This window comes from Taudactylus pleione, unplaced genomic scaffold (genome assembly GCF_031769625.1).
Source record: "Taudactylus pleione unplaced genomic scaffold, aTauple2 ptg000934l, whole genome shotgun sequence".
Lineage (NCBI taxonomy): Eukaryota > Metazoa > Chordata > Amphibia > Anura > Myobatrachidae > Taudactylus > Taudactylus pleione.
The window spans coordinates 1-23,576 of record NW_028285335.1 but is presented as its reverse complement, the minus strand read 5'-3'; positions in this window follow the sequence as shown (position 1 = coordinate 23,576).

The window sequence follows — 23,576 nt, the reverse complement described above, 5'->3', positions numbered from 1 at the left end:
AGGGACAGTTGGCAAGTCTGATTAAAGTGTACATTATATATGTAGCGTCAGCATACTCCACAGGACTTTATAATTAAATAGTAACACTTTTAAGCTTACAGTCTGCAGGAGAATCCGAGCTTGGTACTTGAGGTTAAGTGACTCATAGTGTATACAGGTTCAGCCAGATTGCAATAATAAAACAAAAATATTTTGTGATAAATAGCAATGTTTGATTACTGAAAAGATCCTACAACAGGAATGGGAGCAGTAAACTAGTGTGGCTAAGACATCCAGATTTTGGGCACGATAGAAGGGTCAAGTTGGGGAATATTTTAGGACGAGGAGAAAGACGTACTATAAGTTGTTGCAGTTTTGTTAAGGATTTTGGATGTTTGTAGAAGTTGTTATTTTATAGGGGATAACAGAGCAGAGCAGCAATAAAGAGAAAATTAGTCTACAGTAACTACTTTATTAAAAGTAGATTGTAAGGGGTATATTTACTAAAGTGCGTGTTTATAGAAGTGGAGATGTTGCCCGTAGCAACCACTCAGAGTCTACTTCCAATTTATCTAGCACCTTCTAGAAGATAATAGCTAGAATCTGATTGGTTGCTATGGGCAACGTCCCCACTTCTATAAACCTGCACTTTAGTAAATATACCCCCTAAGGGTGACATAATGATTAGGGGAAGAGCAATAATAAGGGAACTGCCAGTGCAGGAGATAATGCATGGAATGAGGTTTTTGTGTGAGATATGTGCTTATTCAGAAAATGTTCTAATGCTGGGCATACACTGTCAGATAAAATGCCTGTCAGACAGACATTTTATCATGGCATCCTGACAGCAGATATTATATTATGGCTATGCTGTACACTGTGAGATATGTCGTTTCCCCATTTCTCCTGTTGGGAAGGATAAGTGGAAAAGTCGGACGTGCGGCTGCTGCACTGTATACCCTGCCCGGCGCAGCTACCTTGCAACTACAAAAATTAAGCATCGGACGGACATGCTGGACGATACGGCATGACCGATCGATATTTTGATATCAGTTGCACAAATACACAGTACAATTATCTCGGTAGTCCTTTGACATCAGATAACTGTATAGTGTATGGCCAGAAGGATTTGTATTTTGAGTTTTAAGGTGTCAAAACAACTTGTCTGATGATACGGTGGCGATGCTGGCCAACATGTGAGAGCGGGGAGGAAAGATCGTTTGGCGATTATCTGCATAGACATGATAAAGTGATCCAATGGAGCTTATTCATTTTCCTAGTGTTATAGCTAGAGGAGAGGATCAACTTTATGGTACTGTACTTCAACCGATAGAGCAGGTGACCAGATCCTTAGAAGCAATCACAGAGAACCAGGGGGAGATGTATCAAACCTTATAGAGAGGTAATGTGGAGATCAGTCAGTGCCTAACTGTCATTTTATAGAATGTGCTAGATAAATGATAGTTAGAACTGATTAGTTGCTATGGACAATTTCTCCACTTTGGGGTAGATGTATCAAACTTTGGAGAGAGATAAAGTGGAGAGAGATATAGGGGTCTACTGTATGTACTAAGCCTTGAAGAGAGATAAAGTGGACGGAGATAAAGTACCAACCAATCAGCTCCTAACTGTCACTTTACAAAAATGGTTAGAAACTGATTGATTGGTACTTTATCGCCTTCCACTGTATCTCTCTCCAAGGCTTAGTACATAGGGGTCTATTCACTAACCCTTGGAGAGAGATAAAGTGCTGAGAGACAAAGTACCAACCAATCAGCTCCTAACTGTCACACTGTAGGCTGTGTTTGAAAAATGACAGTTAGGAGCTGATTGGTTGGTATCTCTCTCCACTTTATCTTTCTCCAAGGCTTAGTGAATAGACCCCATAGACCCCAAAGTACCAACCAATCGTCACCTAATTGTCGTTTTTCAAACACAGCCTGTTTCATGACAGTTAGAAGCTGATTGGTTGGTACTTTATCTCTTTCCACTTTATCTCTCTCCAAGGTTTGATACATATCCCCCCCCCCAGTCTGATAAGTAGGACAAGAACCATAATACTACAGTGTCCTGCAATGCATCCAGTAGAATCAGACATGAGTTTTGGCATCAGCCTGTGCAGTCTCAGTGGAGTGTTGCGAACAACAGCTAAAGAGAGTTGTATGAGGGAAGGACTCCTGTGAGAGCATCTCAAGACGTTTGGTGGGACATGAGAGACAGGACGATAATCTGGGAGAGAGTTTACAGCAGAGTAGTAATAAACACATGCTTGAATAATAAGGAAGGCATATCAGTGAAGACAGAGCAAGATTACACATGTTATAGTTAGGGATGTGCGGGCTACATTCTCAGAGTACCGACCACAACCGAATTTAGGGGTTCTGAGTTGAACCAAGTCCAAGTTCGGAATCACTTTGCGGTACCAAGTCGAGCTGACTACTACATTTTACATTTTAAATTGCGTGTCAACGTTTCAGCGATCCAACGCTTTTATCAAGACATACAGAATATACAAAAGTACCAGAAATATATAGCTGTCTACTCACCCTGTGTCCATCACCCTCGCGTTCACCCCCGCTGCTGCACATGTAGATGACGTCACCACGATGGGACACATCGGTACGGCGGACTGAATGAGGGGGGCGTGGTCATAATCACCCTAGTGCCGTCACCATGGAGACTTTAACAATACACAAATAAATAACGCTGGATATGTAAAAACCTGTAAAGAGAGAGCAATAGCGGGATATGTTTAATTTAGACCTGTAAGACAAAAAGATAACATATGTAAAGCAGATGTAATAATCTGTCAGGGGCCAAAAAATGGCCACAATATAACCCAAATCGCTCTATATGGCCATCTGGGGATCACTAAAAAAAGAGCCTCATATGGCAATATATCCTAATGTATAACATACAGTGCACCTATACAAACTTCATAGATGCACAACCACAAATCAAACTTATCATCCATGTAGATCTATAGAAAGGAAAAAAAAAGGCATAAAAAAAATCTCAAATGCACAATGGGGACACAAAACTGCAGAAACTGCTAGTCATCCATAATAAATCTAAAACATCCATGAATAATCACAGAGGAATGCAGCTGGTTAGATACACCTAAAGGTCCTGAAAATTAAATGAAGCATGTACAGGTATGGGACAAATTTTTATTCAAACCCAATGGATATACTGTCTGTAAAATATGAATCTGTTTTGCTTCTTTCTGTAATAGGATGCAGCCCCTGTTACCACCTCTATTGTTGGGGGGGACCCAGTCTATGATCTTGTATCTGATACTGGACAGATTATGATGGAAGTCACGAAAGTGGCGTGCCACTTGCCATCCAGGGCTGCCCGTATATTGGAGCGGTGTAGTGCGATATACTCTTTCAACTGACGTGTCGTTTTTCCAATGTACAGCATACTACAGGGACACCTGATGTAGTATACATAAGTCTACTCAATCAAGACAGAGAGTATTTGATGTTAAAAATTTTGCCAGATCTTGGATGTATACAGGTACTTCCTGTTTCTAGGAAACTACAGGTGGTACATCCCAGACATCTGTAGTTCCCGGGTTTCCGTGTTAAGAAGTGTGTAGGTTTACTAGTGAAAAAGTGGCTGATATCATTATGGACTATCGTGTCCTTAATTTTCCTACCTCGTTTGAACGAGGATAGTATAGATGATCCAGGTAATGCTGGAATTTGTCAGTGTAGACTATTGCCCACATTTTTTTTGCAGTCTTCATCAAATCTTCAATGCCAGTGGAGTATAATTGTGTCCAGACCAGTCGATAGGCCGTATCCTTACATTGAATAGGTTGCAAGGCATCATTACGGGAGATGGAAAATGCCCGATCCCTAGTTCTGGGTAACCTCATTTGAGAAATGTTAACATTATATTTTGAATTTGTAACCTTGCCTCACTGGGATCGCTACAGATCCTGATCACTCTTAAAAATTGAGAAAATGGTAACCCTAATTTCAGGGCACGAGGATGCTGTCTGTCAGCTTGTAGGAGTGTGTTTCTAGCTAAAGTTTTTTAATACCTTGTGGTCTGTAAAGCACCATCCTGATTCATTTTGACAGAGACATCCAAAATATAGATACATTCATAACTACTTTCAAAAGTAAATTTAATGGGGGAATCTCGTTGGTTAATGTCCGACATCAGACGTGTGAACGAATCTTGTGTGCCCGTCCAGAAGAGGAAAATGTCATCTATATAGCGGGAATAACCCACTATTTATTGGGCAATATTAGGGTCTGAAAAGAAAAATTCCTGTTCAACTGCAAACATATACAGTATATGTTTGCAAAGCTTGGGGCCACACAAGAGCCCATAGCGCAGCCCAAGCATTGGATTTATATTTTATTATCAAACATGAAGTCATTTCTGGTCAAGGATCAACTTAAAAGTTGGATAAAAATTTTTAATTCAGGACCTTTGTAATCTGAATTATGTAAACTTAATCTCCGAACTGCTTCTATCCCTTGGGTCTGGGGGATGCTAGTATATAGACTGGAAATGTCTATAAATATAACGGAGGTTAGGAATAGAGCCGACGGCACATAAACTTCTAGTCAGGGATAGAGGGGTTAATAAAGTTAAAAATGTTTGTTGACAGTAGTAGGCAGATGTGATAGGACGTTAGGTTAGGGGCGGAGTTAGTGAGAGGGTGTAGAGAATCTACTGTGGTAAATCTGCCTCTTTGAATTGATCTCCCACCCTCCCTACCCTCTTGTGTCTTGTGTCGGCTTTATTTCATTGGCAGGGAAAGACCGGCAATATTGAAGTGTCCATCTTGCAGCAGTAATAGCGGTGCGCACCCCTTCAATGCACTGATAGGCTGATTTCACCCTATTGGGGTCAGCGGCACCTCTCGACCGAGCAGGATGAATGGTGCATTGGCATGGGTGTTGGGGCCGCATCACTTGTTCTGAAAGGGATAGTTGGCCCTTGCAAGTTTTTAAGATCACCCTACCCTTGTCTGGGATAGTTGGCCCTCACAAGTTGTGATTTACTTCCGGCCTAAGACAAGTGGACGCTGGTTAGTTGCCGTTCTTTCTCCTGCCACCATGTCTACCTTGTAACCAAATAAAGCTGACCAATTAATTTAAACGGCATAACTTGGTCTCCTGTGTTTATTTTAGTTAAGTTTAGTTTAAATTTATGGGTCACATCTATCATCTGACGATAGAAGTTTATGTACTGTACATCAGATATTTCTGCAGGAGTGGTGACAACTGTTGTATTTTCAAAATAAATGGTTGTGGTGTCTTTTAAAAAGGTATTTTCCTTCTGAATCAACGGTTGAAGAAAATGGTCCAGATATTGGGAAATGCTGTAAATGAAAGAATCTCTGGCTGCTATGATTTGTCTACCCGACGGGGAGACGGCATTTTTATGCATGTTCGGGATCGTATACAATACCGGAAACTTAGGCCACTCTTGCATGAGGGCTTCTCTGGTATAATTATTAATGATGTTAACATCAACCGTCATCGTTAACATTTCGTCCAACTCAAATTCTGCACTACAATCCGCCCACCTTTATCAGCGGGGCAGATTGTAATGTCCTGATATGAGCCTAGATTTTTTAGAGCTTGTCGTTCAAGATAGGTTAAGTTGGATCTTGTCTTACATCGTTGTGGCTTATAGTTTTCAATCAAAGGGCCGGATTCAATGAGTGACGAAATCGGCCATTTTCGCCCAAAATAAAAAATAACGAACATGGCTATTTTTCGCCAAAAAACAGTCGAAAACGGGAGGTGTGAAAAAATACAGGTGAAAATAGGCGAAATAATCAGGAAATTGCGTCTGTACCCCAAAAAATGGCTTACGTACATTGGAAAAAAAAATTATAGATTGCAATTTTTATTTTAATCCACGTAACTTGGGGGTACATTAAAATGGGCGCAAGTGTATTTATGCAGATGGGTACCAGCTTTAAACACCCTCATAGTGGTAAGCGCATTATAATCAGACATAGGGTCACCTGTCTTACACGTTGTATAGTGTATCTAATTACCTTGCGGTTTAAGCTATGTAGTGAAGACCGAAAGAACACTCCGTGAAAGGATGGCTATGCATCGCTCTTCCATTAAGCAGGTTATTGAGAGAGGTATGAGTGACCAACCGGTCACTCGACATTTTGCGACTTTGGGACATAACTTATCCACTCTCAGATATGTCATCATTGATCACATACCAAAATCTCTACAATGGGGAGATCGTGCTCAGAAACTATTACGATGTGAGGCACAGTGGATATTCCGTTTGGGGACAGTGGACCTCATTCAGAGTCGGTCGAAGCGGCCGCACGGTCGTACGCCACCGATGTTCGCTATACTGTGCATGCGTAAAGTTCGCAATGTGCGTGCGCAAACTAGCCGCTACGATCAGAAATTTCTCTCTCCTTGAACACAGCCAGATCGGTAGTTTGAGTGATAGAATGAGGCTTTTGTGGGTGGTAACAGGGGAAGGTGCTTGAAAACGGGGGAGTGGAGATCCGAACGCAGGCGTGCCTAATTATGCGAACGGCGTTTTATGGGATTGCATACGGTTTATGGGAGTGCATAATTAACAAAGTAGCATCATGGCACATGTGACATGGGAGGTTTTTACACTGACATGATCGTAGAGCTTAAGAGAGGGTATGGTCAACCTTAAGCTCTACGACCAGTTCTGATGGTTCCCGATGGTCTCGATTAATCCTTATATGCCCGGAGATGACGTGCAATGCATACGAGAAGGGGACGTATGTTTTTTAATTCCGCCCGCTTCCTCCCCTTGGTCGGTCAGCTACCGATCCGAACTTAGGGACGCAACTTGCGAGGGAATCATTTGCATATCCGGCCCCTTTTCCCGTACAACCGTGCGGCTGCTTCGAGCGACTCTGAATGAGGTCCATTATCCCGAAGGGGTGGAATGAGACGGCTGGCCTACATTGTTCTTTATGATTAGCGTCAGTGATAATTGTTTGTATAATGCTGATTTAGACTTATTAATGCACTATGAAGACCTTTTGCTTATCATAGAGCATATGTACTTATATTGAAAGAGAAAGCTGACATATAGGGAGTAATCGAGCCACATGTGTACTTGCTACTGATTTATTCAATGATCCAGTTAATTGTTACTATAGAGGTTATATCTTAATAATGCGTATAAGATATATATGTGTCATTGTATTTTTCAGATATGTTGTTTTAATGTTGTGTGTGATATTGGCATTTTGTATGTTTTATATGTTGACTATGTATTTGCAACATTGTATCTGCACTGATTTATGTCAGCTGTGCCGAGAGTAACAGCATGATGATGTAATTTGTGGGCGTCGTCAACCTGTACCCGGAGGCCGGCGTTGCACGTGGGAAAGGGTATATAAGGTCAGTGTGTTGTGTATATTTTGTAACATGACGACGAGATAATGTAATAAACTCTCGAAACGTTGATCTACAATACTGTCAGTGTCTAAGCTGTTTGATTCCGAGTGCCACCTCGTGGATGCTATATATATATATATATATATATATATATATATATTATATATATATATATAAACAAGGCTATTTTTCTGAAAAATAATTTCATACATATATATATATATATTATATACATAAAATATATATATATATATATATATATATATATATATTTAGAAACAAAGGCACCGAAAAGGGACTTTAAACTAAAACCTATAACTAAAACTAGGCCGGGACATTGTGTCATAGTTGATCAGGGGTTCAGGAACTGAGGGCCTGATTCAGACCCACTCGCTAGGCTGCGTTCGCACGTAGCCTGCCGATGTTTGCAATCTGCGCATGCGTATAAGACACAATGCACGTGCGCGACCTAGTCCATGCGATCGCGAAGCGTTCGCACCCTGTACATAGACTCCTCCCTAGAATGAGTGACAGGACGAGCCGTTTGTGGGTGGTGACAGAGGATGGTCAATGGAAACGGGGGTATGGTGGTGCAAATGTAGGCGTGTCTGTGAGTCTGAACACTGTTTCAGGGGCGTGCATAATTAAGAAGCATTGTCAGTGTACACGTCACATGGCTGAATTACACACTGCAGCACTCACAGTGCTTGCGGTAGGGTATAGTCAGCCACAAGTGCTGCGTATGGGTCCGATGTTACTCGATGCTACCGATTGTTTCATACACTTCGTGGAGATGACGTGCGTTACTAAGGGAAGGTGGGCATCTTGTGATAGGCTGGTGGGCATCTAAATACATACCGTGATCGCACGGCAAGACATAGTGAGCGTGCTAAAAATAAATATAAATATAAAACAGCCCTGAGGAAGTCTAAGAGATGAGACATAGCTTAATCTCCTTGAAACGCGTTTGGTTAAAAATTGTTGATTGGGGTTTTTTCAGATAAGCTACCTTTTCTCATTTATATATGTTATATGTAATTTATGTATATTTCTTAATATTGGATTACATCATGTATGTTTTTTTATGTCTTTTATGTTATATGGAGTCTTATTAAAATACACAAATATTTACACTGCTGGTGTGTGGAATCTTTTCAAAGCAAACAGATAAGCCATTACTTATTTTATATTTATAACTATTTGCACTTATTGGTGTTTTTTACAATATTGCACTACAGTAGGTGGCGCAACACACACAACACACACACCAACACAGTATATATATATATATAGAAATCCCCCCTTGCAAATTCTGCATTTACCCTTGAATGTTGTTCTAATTTACACAAGGGTTTTTGAAGGAAATGCATTTCTTTGTGTTACAGAGCTGATCTTAAGGTTGATGCAATATATGATGGAGGCAGGTGCATAATTTGCTACCAATAATAAATTATTTAAGTAATTGTGCCCCCATAAATATATGTATTATTTATTGTGGCCCCATAATACCAAATTATAATCACCACCTTAATATTGGATATATTTTTAATGTTCCTCTTTATTATGTTTGCGCAGGAAAGAAAGCGTGCAGTTTGAGCAAATTTGCCGACAAGGAGCACTTATTTTTTTCTGCCCTTTTTTTTTGTTGGATTTTGGGTTAAATTTGAGACTGCAGATATAACAATTTGTATTCAGGAAATTAATTTTAAAAATAAAATTGCGATGGTGATTTGTGGTGTTTGAAAATAGCAATCATGGGGTCATTTTCTGGTGAGCCTGACTGTTAAATTCCTGTGATTTTGAAATTGTGGGTGCATACACTGAAATTACTGATTGCATCATGCGGATTTAGTATAAATTATAATGGTGGATACATAACTTGTCACTTTGATTTCACTTTTAACTAGAGATGAGCTGTTCGGGTTAAGTTTGTTTTTTCCCTCCAGGTTGAGATTCACGCACATAGGCAAGTGTCATCTTCCGGGCCAAAACGTCATCATTGCGGGATCTGCAATGATGACATTATGGCCCAGAAAGATGATACCCGGCCATGTGCTTGAATCCAAAATTGACTGAAAATCCCAAACTAGATCCGAACCGCTCATCATCTACTTTTAACATGTGACATTAATAGTACAGCCACTTTTTTCAAATGTTGTCATTGCTGTTGGGTAGATGTTATATCGGTGTCCACAGCTGACTGGGTTTTCTCACCATTTCTTATGGTTTATTTTCAAATGCCGCTATTTTCTGGCAAGTAACAGGTCATGGAATGTCCACACTTTAGGTCAGTTGATACCGGATGCCTTAATGTGCTCATTCAGCATGACAACCACCCTGTGGTACTGGTACTGTAAGAATGTCCACATTAAAAGTTCTTGACAGGCCTGCTGGACAGGAATAACAATCCCAGATGACTAGGCCAATCCCGGGCCGTTTTTTCAATCCAGGGATTCATGATTTGGCAGTGGCACTGGCAGGCAGCAGCAGAACTCAGTGGCTGCACTCCATCCTTCTACCGCCCCTTTGTACTTATCTCTTACCCCCCGTGCCTCAGTTCTTATATCTCTCCCCTGCTTTGTCCCTTAGTCCTTATCTCTCTCCCCCCCTCTGTCCTTATATCCCTCCCCCCCAGTCCTTATATCTCTCTCTCTCCCTTCCCCATTCCCCAAGTACCAGCCTCTGTTTGGGTGCTCCACTCTCCGTGGCTGTCTGGGCTGGCTTCCTGTGTGATGATACCAGCGGCCGCCCTGCCAAGCAGCAGCCAGTCATCTGCTTAAGCGTGATGCAGTTGGGCGGGATGGCTGACGTCTTTTGGGCGATTTTTTAAAGTGCCAGAGTCTTTTGATCTCCTGCCCTGCAGCTATGTGTGGGGATCTTATGTGTGGAGGGAACCTATGTACGGTCACTGAGTGGTTCCAAAGTCTTCAAAGAGCAGTTCTGTATAAACATAGCAGGACGTCTTTGTGGAAACAAAAATATGCATCCAGCCCCAACATTTTTTTCAGCTTCTAAATTTAAATCACGTTCTCAGATTTTGTACAGTACCCTGTGCTGGAATTTTCCAACTAATGTGTCTTTAATACTTCATGAGTCAAACACAGACTTTATTCAAAGCAAATATTTTCATAATATCTCTTTAACATTTTGATACTGTATAAGATATGACTTTGCACTCATCTAATATAGGCGGTAGATGGAGCTTTCAGCTGACCTGTAAATAAAGCTCATGTATAGAGATGCATAATGTTTTGGTTCATATGTACAGTCCATCAGGAGGACATTTACTACTTAATACTCAGCACATCGTCTCCCTGCTTATAAATATTTCACCACAACAGCCTAATAGGAATACATTTTAGTTATTTTTTTTTGCTAGTATGGTATATTTACAAAATATTAAAAATAGTTTCAGTTGTAATTATAAAGGTGTTTTCATGTATATATAATACTATTATAAAAGTGATTGAAATATAAATATACTAAGTCTGAGCAAGCATCTCTTATATAGTATGTTATACTTCCCATCCTTGATGATGGTGAAGATTCTAACAATCAGTTTGATGTATTCAAAATGTAATGAGTGCATAAAATCACTAACATTTTATTTTTATTATTATTATTATTATTATTAATATTATTATTATTATTATTATTATTATTATTATTATTATTTATTATGTTAGAACCAAAAAAGTAAAACAATTAGTTTATATAAAATCAAGTAACAGAATTCTTCAGAAATTATTATTATTATTTACATTTTCATCAAATTTCTATTATTTTTTTTTTAAAGAAAACTAAGGTTCTGTAATGTGTAGGCCTTATCCAGTGCATTGACTCTAAAAGATGCAAATTACAGTTTTGGAGGCATGGGTCTACAGGCTCTCCTCTAAAGAGGAAGTACCATTTTATTTTCCTGAGTCTTAGCGTATGAGGCAAAATTAATGCCAAGTGTCTTCAGACTTAGGGGTTAGAGTTTCTAAAGTCTTCACACTTAGGGATTCTAAAACCTGGCGCTTCTAAATCTGTTTTCAGTATGCCTGAAATTTAAAAGGGCAATGTGTTTACTAGCTGTGTTTTGTTTTTAGTAAAACCATTACCATGTTTAATATTGGGTATAAACATGATCAGAATGATAATAATAATAATAATAATAATAATAATAATAACATTAAATAGGACTTTTTAAACATTTGCTGCAAAGAAATAAAAATTACCACATGAATGTGGATGCATATTTTGTATCATATTCCAATGTTATACATTCTTCCACACTTATCATTGCAAATTAATGTATGTTTTAATTTCACACTCTGCTATATTTAAAAGAAATGGTTATGTGTTTTACTCTTCTTCTTACATTATCTCAATTACACTCATAAAACTGTTGCCTCTTTAGTGGAGGTCGCAATTAAAAATTAGGGCCGCTACATACATGCTTTTCTGAATATTAAAAACTCTCAACAGGAATTGAGAAATAAACTCATTCTTTTTCAAGAACACCATTGCCTGAAGCATCTTTATTTAAAAAAAAAAAAAACTCTAGTTTTAGTATTCTGGAAATGAAATAATTTGTTAAAACAGGATTATTAAAGAGCATAGATTTAAAGCAGAGTGAAACATATTAGAGAATTAATAAATAGTGAAGTCATTTTCTAAATGAACAATTTGAATCACCCATTAAAGAATAGAGATTGAGATTGTGTTTCAATAATAACTTCTCCTCTTCAACCTGTAACCCGCATCCTTCATAGTAATTTTAAATCCCAAGAGTGCAAGCATATCGACTGCAACAAATGCCTCCCAACTTGACTGACCGTATTTTTGATTAGATCATGTAGCTACAGATATTAAAACTAATATCAACGCTAAAATACAGACGACAATTGTGTATGCATATTTTTAATTGCATTCTGTGCTTCAGAGTGCCAACCATTTAAAAAACAATATTTTAATGTACTGCACCTAACATAAGCACAAAAGAGGGCATAATAATTCAGGCTGTGATTGGTAAAAAAAAAAAATACATTTTCAGCCATCAGTTTGATCTTATTATTCAAAGTTAATTGCATTTGCCCTAAAGAGACTTGCAACTTGATATTATATTATTTTTGTCATTTTCATTTTATTCATCAGTCAATCTTATGTTCTTTTTTTGTTTCAAGTTATAGTTTGAGCTTTTATAGATTTGTTAAAGAATTAAATGGGCAGTTTTGTAAACTGGTCGAGCTCCATGAGATAAGTTTTAATAGCAAATGTCAACATTATATATTTAGGTTCATGTTTATAAAGAAGAACTACAGACAATTGGGTGTATTTAATAACATGAAAAGAGCTTGTAACTTTGTTCCATCCTGCACTTTACTCTTAGCAGTTTATACTTCCATTTGTGCCCTGAGAGATGATCATTTACTTGTGTTCATCATTATCATCAAAGGGATTATAATATAGTGTGTATTGGTCATATCCACTTACCTGGCTTCTTGTGGACATTGCAGCTTTGTGGTTATAATTTGAATATAGTGTGAATATAGTGTGTAGTGGTCATATCCACTTACCTGGCTTCTTGTGGACATTGCAGCTTTGTGGTTATAATTTAAGTCCTCAGGGAACCATGAAACGCATTTGTGGATCATACAGAGAACAATCTAGAGAGAAAAATAAAGTTAATAGAACAGTGGCAACCATGTTAATAAATGAAATATACAGTTATATATTATTTTGATTATGACTCCAACGAATCTAGAGGCAAAAGTGATTTCAGCCCAATTAGCAATCTGCTCCCATTACTGGGCCCATGGCAGCGAAAGGCTCATGGCCCCATTCCTCATCTGCCCAGGGTACCGACAGTATAATGATACCATTGCAATAAAAATGGAAGAAAAGTAATAATTCTAAATATTGCTGACGCCATGTGATGTAATAATGCTGCAACGATGTTTAACGAGAAATTGTTGTTTGTCAGACACAGAACTGTATGGAAGAGAGAAAGGAGATGGGGAAATTGTAGCCCTGTATGGGGGTTGTGGGCTCAGTCATATGTTAGTATAATATAAAGTTTGTATAATATACATATATACATGCATGGGGTGGGTGCCTTTCATTACAGAGCCACTGCACTCATAAACCACAGATTAATAAATACTGCAACATGGGATGGGGATCCATATGTTGCTGATAGCGGTTTTAAAGTTGCGCATTTAACTGTACTGATACAGAGCCCTTTGTTTAAGCCTTTATTCTCAAAACCACATAGACCAGAGCACGATGATTACATTGGCTGAATCAAAAACCTAAAATGAATGTTTAAAGAAATAATTTAAAAAAAAATTGGTAATCAATAAAAAAAAATGTGCTTTTAAGCTTGATCTTTTTACCGCAACTACTGGGGGGGACAAAGAGTTTTGGTTTATCTATAATAGGTGTAGTATATACGTTAAACACAAGCACATGGGTCAAGGGGGCCCTGCGCTGCACACCCTGCACCTAGACCTTACCTTACTGTGTGCCACCTACTAAGAGTTCAGCTGGTAGAGCCATCTTTTGAGTGATATTGTGAGAGAGATGGCAACAATTTAGGTCATAGCAAAGACTCCTGGACTGTGCCAGCACCCTAGTATAAACATATCTGGAAATAGGCCATGTCTGTCGAAGGTGTGGATTGGGCCTGCTGCACTGAAGGGGGACCCACTTCCCATGGGTTAACTCCAGGTATTAATACACCTCTTGATGGGTCCCCACTATAAGTATGAGTCAGCACCAGGGTAAGCCAGTCAATGTTGAACTGGTCACAGTATAACATAGAGATCTGCTGCTCACCAGGATAGAAATGTTATATGTTATAACAGGGGGACCCCAATCTGTGAGCCTCCCTGTTATGGTGGGGGGGTCCCCCTTAAATGTCAGTCATTATCATAAAGCTGATTAAGGGGCTCATAGGGGTCTATTTACTAAGCAGTGTCAGGAGACAAAGTGATAGGGGATAAGGTACCAGCCAATCGGCTCCCAGCTGTGTACATAGCTGTCATAGCTGCTAAGTTCTTCTACCGCTCCCTCAGACTCCAGGACTAACTTTAATGCTCCACAGAGCAGGAAATTTAGATTGTGTATGTGCCCACATCCAGAAAAAAAATCATTCAGGTTAGGTGGCCAGGGCCGGCCCTACTGCCACATCTAACGCCTTGCTGTGATAGCTGACCCTGTATATGTCTGAACATAGATATTTTAATATGTATCATAATATATGCCCTTGATATATATTTACTAGAATAGATACGCCTACAGGCAGGCACACACTGTCGCACACATAGGTATACACAGAAAAAAGTCCTATACAGGTTGAGTCTCCCATATCCAAATATTCCGAAATACGGAATATTCCGAAATACGGAATAATTTTTGCATGACCGAGATAATGAAACCTTTGATTTTTGATGGTTCAATGTACACAAACTTTGTCTAAGGCACAAATTATTAAAAATATTGTACAAACTTACCTTCAGGCATTCTGTATAAGGTGTATATGAAACATAAATAAATTTCATTTCTGTACACAAACTTTGCTTGAGCCATAAAATTATTGAAAATATTGTATAAAATTACCTGCAGGCTGTGTGTATAAGTTGTATATAACACATAAATGCATTCTGTGTGTATATTGGGGTCCCATTCACAATATATTTCATTATGATATACAAATATTCCAAAATCCGGAATATTCCGTTATCCAAAATGCCCCTGGTCCCAAGCATTTTGGATATGGGAGACTCAACCTGTATACTGTTTCAATGTGGGCATTCCCAGGGGCTGTCATAAGTAATTTATTTCACTAGGGGGTGCAGAGACTGCTGATCACACCAGGTATCACTCTCCGAGGAAGTGACAACAAAATGCCGGCTCCTCCTCCTTAATGTTGCTGTGCAGCTCCTGGCTCCAGGTCACCTCTCCAGGAGTGCTGAGCACGACCCCAGAGCGATGAAATCAGGGGTGTGTCGCAAGGCCACACCCTCCCAGTTAGGGCACTCCCCTTATCTTTTACACGCCAAAGGCGTACACAGTAGATCTATTGTATGCACCAAGGGTCATCAACCCCAGTGACACCACTCATTTATTTAACATAAAAATGTACTGTAGCTTAGGTCCTGCCCCTTTAAATCTTAGACCATAACCGTGTGCGCACTCCTAGGAGAGCCGCGGCCGCCTGTCACAGCCGCTGAGGGAAGCCGGAAGCAGCAGCAGCGGGCGCCCTGGACTCTTCGCCTGCTGCCTGACAGACCAGTGTCGCCGGACCCAGTAAGTGCACCCCAGAGTCCGGCGCACTGTGACAGTCGGTTGGGGGTCGGCTTGACTGCAGATTGGACAAGTGTGTACCCAGTGTAAGGATGGCCATCGACCATCCATGGTTAGTAACCATCGATGGCCTGATACTGATGGTAAATAGTTTTACCATTGATGGTCCAATGTCAGACAGCTGCTTTCTGTGCATGTGTGGCTGTGGTCTGTGTATGCGCAATTTGTGGCCATCGATGGTTGAACCATTGATGATCTTCTCCCGATAGTTAAAAACCATTAACCATCCTCCCTAGATCAGACCTCAAAGATGCTCTCTCCAGGGAACCAGGAGTGGAGGAGTCACCGGGCAGTGAGAAAATGTCATTCAGCTCAGTGCAGCCTAGACTCTGTTTCAGCCATGAAGTTCATGTGAGGCGCACAGCTGCTCCTCCTCTGCACTGCAGGGGAACAATTCTCAGCACACAGTTTTTAAAAGTGATTCGAATGCTGAGGAGAGGAGTTTCTGAGCAACCAAAAAAAAACAACCTAATTTCGCCCTGGGGATATTAAGCCTACATTCCCATTTTTCATTGAAATTAACTGTTTTGTTCATTTCTATTAACTGAATATTCTGAATGTTGTATGTCCATGCAGCCTAGGTGGAGTAACGACATGTACCAATGGACATAAGAGACAGGGGACCTGATTCAGTGATGTACGCTATTCCCACATTTATCAGCAATCTGCACAAATGTCTGAGGGGTGTATTTACTAAGCAGTGTTAGGAGACAGAGTGAAAAGTGATAAGGTGCCAGCCAATCAGCTTCCAACTGTCATCTCACAGACTGTGTTTGAAAAATGACAGTTGGGAGCTGATTGGCTGGTACCTTATCACTTTTCACTCTGTCTCCTAACACTGCTTAGTAAATAGACCCCTTAGTCGCACGGCGCATGCGTCAAGGTATATTACCGACTGTTTACTCGCAGTGTGACTGACAGTCAGAGAGCATTTGGGGGAGGTAACGGGGAGTGGCAGCAAAGAACGCAGGCATGTTGCGACCGTTTTTGAGCCGTGTCACAGCCTGCGCCTGAGATCCCATATGCAGCGAATGTGTCTCTAGTGTATCAGTACACGTGGATTTGAAGGCTCTACGGCCGTTGCTGTGAATTTGTACGCAGATGCTTGGATTTGCAAAGCCGCAGGTGGGAGTCTCAATACATTCCTCAGCGTCTGCAACATTTGCATATATTTGCACAGCAGCTACGTATGACATCATAGTTGCGATGGTATTAGTACGTGTACGTCTCTGAACCAAGCCCAGTGATTCAAAATGATTGGGGGATGTTCACATTATCCCCCGCCTATAAGTGCCGACACAAATATTTGGGGGCTCAGACACCCACAGCTCCCTCAGAACTGGTTCCTATGCCAACAAATAATGGCCCATAGGGTTACACTCAGGTGCATCTTAAGAGAGGAGGGGGTCCATGTGCATCCTCCGTGCAGGGCCACCTCCTCTCTCCCCAGCGGAAAAATCCTTTTATTTCTAAAATACTCCCTAGAACAATGTGCACTGGTGAGCCTACTGTGTGCTTCACCTGGAACGCCTACATAACCCAAGTCATCCACTCAGGGGCATTTCTAGAGAGGAGGGGGCCCATGTGCAGTCTCCGACACGGGGCCCCCTACTCTCTGTCCGGCGGCCGGCTGCGTACTGAGCGCTGCGCGGCAAGCACCGCACTTATAGACTCTGGGCACTAGAGTGTGCCCAGAGTCTATACCACATGCACAGGTCACCAGGAAAATGGCCACGGCAGCCATTTTCCCTGTACTGCGCATGCGCAAACAATGGGAAAATGGCCGCGGCGCCCATTTTCCAGCCATTTTTACAGGCGCAGACACCGGAGCTGACGTGGGACTCCGAAGAGGTAAGTTTTATGGGTGCAGAGTGTGCGGTACGGGCCCCCCTGGACTGTGCTCCTCCACAAATGAAATGATGGCTGCGGAACCACATGGGTCACCGCAGGCGGCCGATGGTACGCAGATTAACGATGCTGTGCTGGACAACGCGGCTCAGTTAAGTAATGCACAGGAGGCGTAATGCCTCCTACTGCATTACCATATCTGCAAGGATCGCAATTTCAAAACTGCCTGAGTGCATACATCAATATATCTATAGCCTGCGTGCATACATCATATCTATAGCCTGCATGCATACATCATATATCTATAGCCTGTGTGCATACATCATATATCTATAGCCTGCATGCATACATCATATATCTATAGCCTGTGTGCAGGCTATAGATCGCAGCTTTGCGATTACGATCCTTACAGAATCAGGCCCTATGTCTACAGGAGGTAAACTTTAAGATAGCTTATTTATTTCTGGCTTACATGAGACTAGAATGTGTTATTACAATTACACTTCTCTTTGAAATAAAGACTCGGAGCAACTTTTTGCAGTGTCGCAGCGGCAATAATATGCAAATGCTAGTTTTAGCATTCCACTTTTGTACTAGCGGGCGTCAGAATGTGCAAGCCCTGAGATGCCCACTTTCAATGTCCATCAATGTGCAACTCCGCCGGTGGTCCCATCGTCACACCATCGAGTTCACCATTGACATCACACCATCGAGTTCACCAGTGCGGTGTCTCCATCTGAGATCTTACTGAACATGGCCTCTGTGGCTGCGGCTCTGCATCTAAGAACACAGTGGCATTCACTGGCACGCCCGGGACACTCTCATAATACGCACCTGGGGCCTATTGTTGCGTCCACCTCCCAGTAACTGCCCAGGAATTCCCATGGCATTGCTTAGCTGTTTCTAATGCCTGTGACTCCATATGCAACAGCAGTCACTGCGGACACTCAGGGTGACGCAGACGCCATAGGGGTTTCCAGGACTTTTTGCGCAAGCGCAGCAGCAAGTAATCGCCCAACTGTGCAACCATTCACACCGCGTCCACTTCTCAATCAGGACCCTGGCATTAAAATTTTGTTCTTTTTTTTTTTTGGGAACATACTGTACTGTGCTGTGAATACCTCTGTATATAAGATTTACTCTCCTAAGGTCAACTGTAGGTTACGCTTTAATGCTGAAGCTTTCAGAAATATTCATTACAGTTAACAAGTCATTCAAAATAAACCTTTGTAATTGTTCTTTAAAGGTCTGTCAGCTTGCTCAGCTAAAGCTAGTATCATGTAATTTAGTGTGAAGGTTTTTTGAAAGCTTTCACTCTCTGGGGGTGTCTTAGCTCGGCATGAAAAGAAAGCTGGGTTGCATTGACAGTTTGATCCCAAAGAGAGGAGGTGGCTGTCTGACAGTCTGGTCCTGGGAGCCTGCATGAGACGCAGACAAAGGAACATCCAGACTAATTGATGTGCTACAAGCTATCACTCATTGCTGTTAGTGTCAATAAAGCTTTAGAGTTCAGGAACAGTCTTGTAGTTTTGTTGATTGCAGGAAATTAATTTTAGAGGTCCGGGTACTGTATGAAGCCATAATTAGCTACACTAATAATAAGGTATATAGCGTTAACATTGGGCAACCCAGTCTGAGCTCCAGAATCATATCAGCATTTTGTATATGTTTTGAAAGCACAGACTTTTTTTTACAACTGTATAAATCACTGCTTAAACCCATGTAAGGAGAGCTGGATTAAGATCACATGGGACACTAGACAAAATTCTGGTTTGGGTTTTTTTTTTTTTTTTTTAAATAAATAAATTAAAAGGGTTAAGGTTAATCTGGGCCCCTCATACGGGATGCAGTCAGGAAGCCGACGGTTGAAATGCCGGCCACCGGCTTCCCGACTGTCTAATTCTGGCAGGGGTCTAATGACAGGCGTCGAAATCCCGACGCCTGTCATTTTACCTACACCGGGAGCATACCGATCGAAGGTAAGCCGGGTACAGGGTTAGGTTAGGGGCTTCAGAGGGGGACTTAGGGTTAGGCCCCCCCGGGAGGGTTAGGGTTAGGCTAGAAAAGGGGGGGGTTAGGGTTAGGCACCCCCACAGGAAGGGGAAGGGGGGGTTAGGTTTAGGCACTTACATGGGGGGTTAGGGTTAGGCACTTGGAAGGGGAGGTTAGAGTTAGGCACCCCTAAGGGAGGGTTAGGGGGGGTTAGGTTAGTAATAGTTGAAATACTTACCTGTTATTATCTTCACTGCCAGTCTTCCAGCGTCGGGATTTGAACCGCCGGACATGATCCCCACATACCCATTGGGCCATAGGAAAGAGCCTAGGTTGCCTAATGTATGATCTGGCTATTTATATTGGACAGAGGTTTGGGCACCTGTCTGAAAGAAAGATTTAGGAGAAATGGAGATAGCTCAGAAACAGGTGACCTTACATGTAGAATGGAGGTGTTATATGATAAAGACTGGATATAGGGCCTGATTCACTACGGAACGCAACTGCAAATGCAATAGCGATTATGCACGCAGTTCAACTGCGATAGTATGCTAAACCATTGCGATCGCTATGCCGTCAATGCACTACATAAGGACGCTCACTTTACCTTACACACATCCGTAATGTTTAGCAAGACTGCGTGAGGCTGCAATGGTACTCAATCGGTACAATTGAGTACCATTGCAGCCACACGCACACTTGCACAAGATCAGACCTTAATCAGAAATTGCTAACCTCCACGCACGCTATCAGGCCTCAGGCTGCGCAGGGTATAGCAGTGGATAATTTATGCACACCCCTGCAACGGCGTTCAAATGCACCGGTAGGCCTGCGTTCGGCCGACCACCCCCTCGTCACCACCCACAAATGGCACTTCCTGTTAATCACTCTGCGATGGGTCTGCGTAGCCGCTGCGATCGCAGTCCCGATCGCAATGGCTAGTTCGTGCACGCGCACTGTGTTGCATACACATGCGCAGTATGCAACAATCAGCTGATTGCGTGCGTATAAGCAACTGCGTTCCTTGCTGAATGAGGCCCATAGTGAGATGGTTTACTATTTTAAAAAAGGCACCTTAGAGATGATTTAACTGCAAGCTACTAATATACACATGGCCAAATATGATTTTACCATAGGCTAGACTGTGACAGTGGGAATGTAGCGGAAACTATTGTCATCAACAATGGTTTTTCCATTAATAACGAAAGGGATTTTTCTTTACTATACAACAGGGGTGTATCTACCCCTTGTCCAGGATGGCACTCACCAGGGGCGCTGGCCAGTTAGGTAGCTTTGTAGCAGACCTCAATTTAAAGGGTAGTAATTAGTAGAGATAAGCGGTTTGGTTTTCCTGGAAACCGAATGCACCTGAACTTAGGGGTTACAAGTGAATGCTGGCTCAGGTCTTCCCGCCAAGTTCAGAAACCAGAACGAGGCAAAACTTCATCTTCCCAGAGTCGGATCTCAAGAACTGTCTTAGACTCCAAAAAATCCTCTACTTTGTCTGAGGCTCCTGTGTGATTTTTCCCCAGTTATAAATATATATATATATATATATATATATATATATATAAGCAGGAAAATAAAGGGGGTTGGGAGAAGATAAAGGAAAGAAAAACAAACAGAAGAGTAGAAAGAAAAAATGGAATAAAACAGAAAAACTAATAAAAATAATAATAAATTACAATTTTAAATAACAATAATAATGAAATGAAAATAAATATCCACATCTGATACCAGTAAATGTTTAAGGTCTGGGTACTGTTGGTATAATGTCCAGTCTGGAGCGGTTAACCTAAACTATCCCTACCTTTTCCTTTGTTGCAAGTGCTTGTAGTCCATCTTCACTTTGCCTGTCAGTGCAGAGGCATTCACTTGGTCCCAGCAGGGTAGTGGTGGCTGTACATGGTGGCCGCAAATTACATCAGTGATCTGTGTCAGTGATCTGCGGGATTCATGATGGCTGGTCCGCTGGTAGTATCCGTGTCTTCCTCCCCCTGTTCAGTTTTTACCAACGCATTTGGTACCTGCCTTTAGTACTTTTTCAAGGATAGACTTGCTTCAAAAATCTTCTTCCTTTTATGTAGAAAACTTTATTAAAAATAATAAAAAAAACAGAAACGGAAGTGTCCTAAAAAGAACGGTAAGCTCATGTGCTGATATTCAGTATTTTGGTTCAGTTTGTGCAATAGATAAATAAAATATAAAAAATAAAAAGAATAAATAAAAATAGAAAAATAACATATAGAATACATAGAAAAATATATAGATAAGAAAAAAATAAAAATAAATAAATATAACTGTATAGAAATAAAAAACTAAAACCAGACTTTAAAAAAGTAAGAAAGGGCAGAAAAGAGAAACGATGACCCAATAAAGACTATATGTTTTATAAAAATACATTTAATTCAGTGTCTGCGTTAAGGCCTGATGGTTGGAGGGTTTTTAAAGAGTAGATCCACCTTGTCTCATTTCTTTTTAGTGAGTTTACTATATTTCCTCCTCTCCAGTGTGGCTTAATTTTTTTGTATGCCCATAAATGTGTTATGTACTTCCAGGAAGTGTTGTGATACACTATGTGTCTTCAATCCCTTGTTTATGTTATATATATGTTCTGCAATGTGGGTTTTTTCTTTTGGTTTGTCCAACATATTGGAATCCACATGGGCATTTTAAGAGGTAAATTGCACCTTCTGTATCACAAGAAATTTGATCTTTGATATTCTTCTATGATCTTTATTTGCGAGAAAATGTCTTACGTTTTGTTCTGGGTTTCTGGTTTTTGCAGCCCTTACATTGTAAGGATTGGTAAAAACCTTTCATTTTGTTTGCTGTTTTTCCCAAATTTTTTGTTCGAATATAGCTATTTGTTAATTCCTGTTTTAGGTTTTTTGCCTTTCTTTATATTACTTTTGCATTTGAGGGGATTTGTGTCTTTAGGTCATTGTCTAAAAGCAGAATATGCCAGTGTTTATCCAAAATTTGTTAAATCTTTTTGTGATCTGTGCTGAATTGTGTGATAAATCAATATTCCTGGAAGCACATAACAAAGACTTTAAATTTATGGGCATACAAAAAATTAAGCCACACTGGAGAGGAGGAAATATAGTAGAAATGAGACAAGATGGATCTACTCTTTAAAAAACCTCAAACCATCAGTCCTAAATGCAGACATTGAATTAAATGTATTTTTGTAAAACATATAGTCTTTATGCCGTCATCTTTTCTCCTTTCTGCCCTTTCTTACTTTTTTAAAGTCTAGTTTTAGTTTTTTTATTTCTATACATTTATATTTATTTTATTTTATTATCTATACATTTTTATAAGTATTTTATGTTATTTTTCTTTTTTAATTTATACTTTTTATTTTTTAGATTTTATTTATCTATTGCACAAGCTGAACCAAAATACTGAATATCAGCACATGAGCTTACCGCTCTTTTTGGGACACTTTCGTTTCTGTTTTTTATTTATTTTTAATAAAGTTTTCTACATAAAAGGAAGAAAAGTTTTGAAGCAAGTCTATCCTTGAAAAAGTACCAAAGGCAGGTACAATACGCATTGGACAAGATTGAACAGGGGGAGGAAGAAGCGGACACTACCAGCAGACCAGTCTTCATGAATCCCGCAGATCACTGAAGTAATTTGCAGCCACCATGTACAGCTGCCGCTACCCCGCCGGGACCAAGTGAACATCTTTGCGCTGACAGGCAGGGTGAAGATGGACTAAAAGTACTTGCAACAAAGGAAAAGGTAGGGACAGTTTAGGTTAATCGCTCCAGACCAGACATTATACTAACAGTAACCAGACCTGCCTTACATTTCTTCAAAAGAGCTTAAACATTTATTGGTATCGGACGTGCATATTTATTTTAATTTCATTATTTTATTTATTTATTTATTTTTTTATTTATAATTTTTTCTATTTTATTCCATTCTTTCTTTCTACTCTTCTGTTTGTTTGTTTTTCCTTTATCTTCTCCCAACCCCCTTTATTTTCAGTTTCCTACC